Source organism: Castanea sativa, chromosome 1 (genome assembly GCF_040712315.1).
Source record: "Castanea sativa cultivar Marrone di Chiusa Pesio chromosome 1, ASM4071231v1".
NCBI lineage: Eukaryota > Viridiplantae > Streptophyta > Magnoliopsida > Fagales > Fagaceae > Castanea > Castanea sativa.
Window position 1 is genome coordinate 61424378 of NC_134013.1, and position 6505 is coordinate 61430882.

Sequence of the window (6505 nt, forward strand, 5' to 3'; positions counted from 1 at the left end):
TGGATGTGGACGAGTTCTCTAATAACAAGGCAGGGGGAGCATGAATAGAAATACCCTTACAAAATTTCAAAATCTTCAAGGTTTTCAAGTATCCAAATTTGGGTTTTGACCGGATTCTTGTTCTCAGATTTGGTGGTGTTGAGGGTGGTAATTTTGACTATGATGAGTGGAAGAACAATGGATAATCATTGAGAACCAACATATGGGATACTCTTCTTGTGATTTCTGCTTGGTGCTTGAGAAAATTTCTCATAAATTTTCAAATACCTTCCACCTTGTACTTGAAGAAAGTATGCCAAGGCCAACCAGCCAATTGAGTTGATGGTAGTTCAGTAATTCTACTTCTTGCTGATTTGTTCTTTTTTTTTTTTTCTTTTTTTTTTTTACCTTTTTTAAGTTTCTTTGGGGAAAAGAAGAAAACATTGTAATTCATGAGAATGCTTTATTAGTATTCTTGACAAGGTCCTCAGTAGAATATGCTCTTAGAAACAGGAACTTGAGTCATAAGAGATGCAAAATAGAGTGTCGACACACCATTTTGTAAGCCCAAAATGACCGTGATGTCAACATAGCTAAAATCAAGTAAAATGTCTCATGAACAAGCCTATATATTAGGAAGCACAAGTCAGCAGGATATATGAGAATAAAACTCATTGTATTTCAGAATAATATTTTTCCCATTTGCAGGCACTTTGTTAACCAATTAGCAATTTTGACCACGGATCTGTAAATTTTTTTTTTTAATTTTCCTATAATTTTTATTTTAAGAAATTAAATGAGTCGTTTTTAGGTGGAGACGAGCAACAATTTGACAACATGAAAGTTTCAAACTTCTCCCTTTGTGTTCCAAACACTGACCAACCAAATTGCCATACACAAAATCGTTTCCAAATACCAATAACAATAATTTTAATACTGTAAAATAAAAAAATAATTAAAAAGAGAGAAACGCGTTGATTCGAATAACACTTACGGATTTATCACAAACAAGTTAATTAATTAATTTATTTATTTTGAGAGAGGTCACGGGCGACTAGAAAATGTTAAGGGACTTTTAGTTTTTTTAATTTGTTGGGTCAACTTTCAATATGGAGGGGCCAGGAATAAATTTTAATCCAAATTTAATAATCTTTTGTCTCTAGATAGTAAATATACTTTTTTTTAATCTTTTGTCTCCCAACAAAAAAAACTATTTAAAGTTTTAAACTGTTTTGGCGCCGTGGCCCCCTTGGTTTATATTTCGTTCCCTGTATAATAAAAATATAAGTCATATAATTGGAGAAAGAAAAACTTTCCTTTCATCAGCTGATAAATTTACCTCATAATATTTCCTAAAGAAAAAATTACCTAATATATTCAATGGTGTCTCCAAAAACTCGGTGATTGAAAAAAAGTTATGGCAGAAGCATGTAGTTTAATGGTGTTATTTTTTTTTTTTTTATACAAGATATAAATTATACTCTAACCTAATCTAAGGGTCCGTTTGGTTGGAGGGGTGAAAAAGTGTAACGATAAAAAATTATGGGAGGGTGGAAAAGTGGGAAGATAGAAAAAATTTTAATTTTCCTTTTTTTTTGTATGGTTGAGTGAAGAGATGGAAAATGTGAGTTTGTGTAAATTTATTCATATACCCTTATTAAAAAATGATGTTCAATTTTAAAAAATGACAAAAAAAAATGCAATCACCCAAATTTCTTAAAAAATAAAAATCATGTCTACAAAAAATATATATATGTCTAAACAAAAAAACACAAAAGAAAAAAAGAAAAAAGAAAATGAGAACGAAGAGCAACGTTGGACAAAGCCTGCCCCAGGAAAAAAGAAAAATAAACTAAAAAGAAAAGAAAGAAGAAGCCAATGTCCAGACCCCAAAAAAAAAAAAAAAAAAAAAAAACAACAACAACAACAACAACAACAACAACAACGACAACAACAAGAAGAATGTATTGGACTAAGCTCATGTGCAAATGTAAATGGGCATTTTTGTCATATATCTATCAAACTCCCCTCACTCAGTTTTCTCTCTATTTTGGAGAGAAAACTTTTTAATGGGCCTGGAGAGAAAACACATGAACCCTACCATCATTTTCCTCTCTTCCTCTCCCAACCAAACACTCTCCAAAAAGTTTTCTCTCCTCACTTTCTTTTCTTCTTCTTTTTTTTCCATCTTCTCTAAAATCCATTCTACCAAACACACCCTAAAGGGTCCGTTTAGTTGGAGAAGTGGAAAAGTGAGAGGATAGAAAAAATTTAGTTTTCCCTTGTGTGTGTTTGATTGGAGAGATAGAAAAGTAAGAGAGTAGAAAACTATTTTGTTTAGTGAAAGATAAAAGTGGGAGGATAGAAAATGTAGTTTATATAAATTGACTTTTATGCCCTTATTACATAATAGGCAAGAAATAGATTTATTTATACTCATTAAATTAAATAATATAAAAATTAATACATGATACATATAAATTTATATTATTTTTCTTTGATTTCGTATATAATATATATATTTAACACAAGTACTATCCAACAAAATCTATGAAGGGTTTGGAATGAAGAGGCAGAAGAACGAAGATTGATGAGAGTTATTGGGTTAGGTGGACGTAGGTGAGAGCAAAAAATGTTGGGGCAGATTTGTATTTTACACACATTTTCATCCCTCTTTTCTCTCAATTTCGGAAAGAAAAGTTTTGTGTAAGCCCGAGTGAAAAATGCATGGCTCCAACCTTCCAATTTTCTTCCCTTCTTCCCAACAAAACAACACACAAGCCCATTTTCTCTCCAAAGTTTTCTATTCACCATATTCCACCTCAAAACAAACACACCCTAAGTGTATATGTGTGTGAAACTCTTTATTAAAAACTTGAACCCCGGCTACTGCCCCCTCTCTCACATCCCACAAGCACTTATACTTGTAGAGTGATCATCGCACCAAGAGTGTGCGGTGGTTAATGGTGTTATTATATAGTCAAACAATCACCAATTATTTAATATTTAAGATGGTCTATTAGTTAACTTTGTTGGTCCTTTTTTTTTTTAATAATTTGATGGTGAAGGGGGGGGGGTGAATTGGACCATGAACATCTCAATGGGAAACACCAAGAAATGCCAAGGAAATTGCTCGATCCTCTTTCATGTGGAGTTATTTTAGTTAAATCGTGTCTTAAGTCTTGTTCTTATCAAGATGCATATAAATTTAATATTGATATGCTTAAGGGGACAACTATCACAAAGTTATATATAGGATGAAGACAGTGCGTAAATCATTTTCTCTCTTCTTCTTTTTTTCATCCTCCCTAAAATCCACTCTACCAAACACACCTTAGAGGTCCGTTTAGTTGAAGGAGTGGAAAAGTGGGAGGATAGAAAAGTGAGAGGATATAAAAAATTTAGTTTTCCCTTGTGTTTGGTTGAAGAGATGGAAAAATAAGAGGGTGAAAAACTCTTTTATTTGGTTGAAGATAAAAGTAGGAGGATAGAAAATATAATTTATATAAATTGATTCTTATGCTCTTGTTACATAATAGGTAAGAAATATATTTATTTATACCTATTAAATAATATAAAAATTAATACATCATACATATAAATTTATATTATTTTTCTTTGTTATCATATATAATATAATCTAATATATATACTATATTATAATATCTATATATATATAGTACTATTCAGCCCAAGTACTATTCAACAAAATATGTGAACAGTTTGGAATGAAGAGGCAGAAAAACGAAGATTGATGAGAGTTGTTGGGGTTAGGTGGAGGTAGGTGAGAGCAAAAAATGTTGGGACAGATTTGTATTTTACATACAATAGACATTTTTATCCCCCTTTTCTCTCAATTTCGAAAATAAAAATTTTGTATGGGCCCAAGTGAAAAATGCCCGACTCCAACCTTCAAGTTTTCTTCCCCTCCTCCCAACCAAACAACACACAAGCCCATCTTCTCTCCTATTTTTCTCTCCAAAGTTTTCCCTCCACCCTATTGCATGAGAAATTATAAGGTTCTCATGGTGGACAAGTAACGTGGTCCACCATTCCACTAAAAGACTCTCACCTGTTTAAAAGTGCTGAGTACGAAAATTTTAAACAAAAACTAATTATTGACCCAACAATTTTATATAAGTGGAAGTCTTTTAGTGGAATGGTGGACAAGTGACGTGGTCCACCATAAGGACTGTATAATTTCTCCTATTCCACCTCCAAACAAACACACCCTAAGTGTATATGTATGTGAAACTCTTTCCTCAAGACTTGAACCCTAGCTTTTGCCTCCCCACACTCCATAAACATTTATACTTGTGGAGTGATCATTACACAAAGGGTGTGGTGGTTAATGGTGTTAATATATAGTCAAACAGTCACTAATATTTAAGATGGTCTATTAGTTAACTTTGTTGGTCATTTTGTTTTTTAATAACTTGATAGTTTGAGGGGGGGGGAATTGGACCATGAACGTCTCAACGGGAAACACCAAGAGATGCCAAGGAAATTGCTTGATCCTCTTTCATGTGGAGTTATTTTAGTTAAATCATGTCTCAAGTCTTGTTCTTATCTATATGCTTATAAATTTAATGTTGATACACTTAAGGGGACAACTATCACAAAATTATATATAGGATGAAGGCAATGTGTAAATCATTGGAAGGAATTGAGTGTGGGAGCGCTAGCTCATTCTCACCCTTTTCAATTCATTAGAGTGATGCACATTGAAATTTACCTTGGCTTGACAATGTTAGCGTTCTACATCTGATATGTACTAGTATCATGCCTGTGCGATACACGACTTAATCAAAAATCATATGTAAACTAAAGAAAATAAGAAAATATATAATTAAAACAAAGTAAAGAGAAGTAATCTTTTAGTTTAAGTTATATAATGAATGCATGTGTGTAAGATTAAGTTTAAAAAAATTATATGTAAGTCCAAAATTAACTATGTAACTAATATAAAAAAAGAGATAGCTAAAAAGAATATAAAAAAGAGTTTGCAAAATAATATAGTAAGCTATAAAGCTTAAGTAATCACTACCGCATATTTAAATGAAAAAAAAATCTTGAATTCAATAATTAAAAATGATAAAAATGAATATGAAAGCTTAATTAAGTAGTAACCACAATTTAATAGTTAAGAATTAAGAAAAACTTAAATTATTAAACATTAAAATATAAATATTACTAAACATTAAAAATAAAAGTAGAGAGACTTGCATGAGAATTGATTTTTTTTTTCTTTGAAAGCGAAGGTGGAGGCACTGAATTTCACCCTATCAAATATTTGTGTATTATGAAATACAAAAAAAGAAAAGAAAAATATCCTATCAAATATATGTGTATAATGAAATATAAAAAATAAAATAAAATAAATGATAGAGTTAAATAATTTTGGAGAGGAAAAGAGAACTTGTAGTTTTCATTGTAGGCATCCTTAACGTATCGTTTAGCAGTTTTTTTTTTTTTTTTTTGTCTGACTGATTTTACCACTAAGCGATAGTACAGTTACAAGTTAAACTCTAATATAAAATCTCATCAAAATTTTCCCTATGATCTACTCTCAAGTTGTAAATATACTTGAAGAAAAATATGAAAATAAAAAATTGTTCATAACCTTGTTTTTAGATAAAGGTGGGCATAACTGATATAGATTTTTGCATAAGTAAACATAATGAAATAGTGCAAACAATTAAAATCATTTTTTTCAAAAGATAATGATTTAGTTTTAAAAAATTTATCTTTTAAAATTTTCATATTTTAGTAGGATTACAGGAATTGTCATTGACTAAATAAATAAAGATACAATTAAGGAAAGTAAAAAAAAAAAATGTTAAAAAGTACTTGCAAAGAAAATGATATGAAAAATACACGACTAAGTTTATTACCTTCATTTGTATTTCATAACAAAATTATTATGAAATAAATGTGTGCAATCGAAGTAGATGAGTTTGCAGTTTTTTTTTTAACAAATTTATTGCAGTAGCATTAGCATCTTGGTTTGTTGAAATATTCATAATTCAAGAAGATTAGTTTATTGAAACAAATTTATTATAAAATAAATGTATAAAATTGAAGCCGATAAATTTGTAATTTGATACAAATTTATTAGGTAAAATAAATGTATGACTATATTGGTTACCTTCAATTATTCATTACTTATATGATCTATTTGTAAGAATAGTGTTTCTTTACTTTTTGTTGGCTGAATCTACATATCTTGATAGTCGTAAACTCATAATGGATTTTCATTTTAATCTTGCTAATGATTATAAAATACACAACTAAACTGTATTCATATTTGAAAGACAAATCAAGTGCATGTAAAGTGTAAACTATATGCATATTTGAAAGAAAAATCAAGTGCATGTAAAGTGTAAAAAAATACTTGCCTATGGTGGTAGTGATGTCTTCCATGTCAAACTGCTTCTAGGAGAGGGAGAGAGAAAGATTAAAAAAAAAAAAACTGAGAGAGAAACTTAGTTTGAAAATTAAAGGAGTCAATATATAATAATAAAAT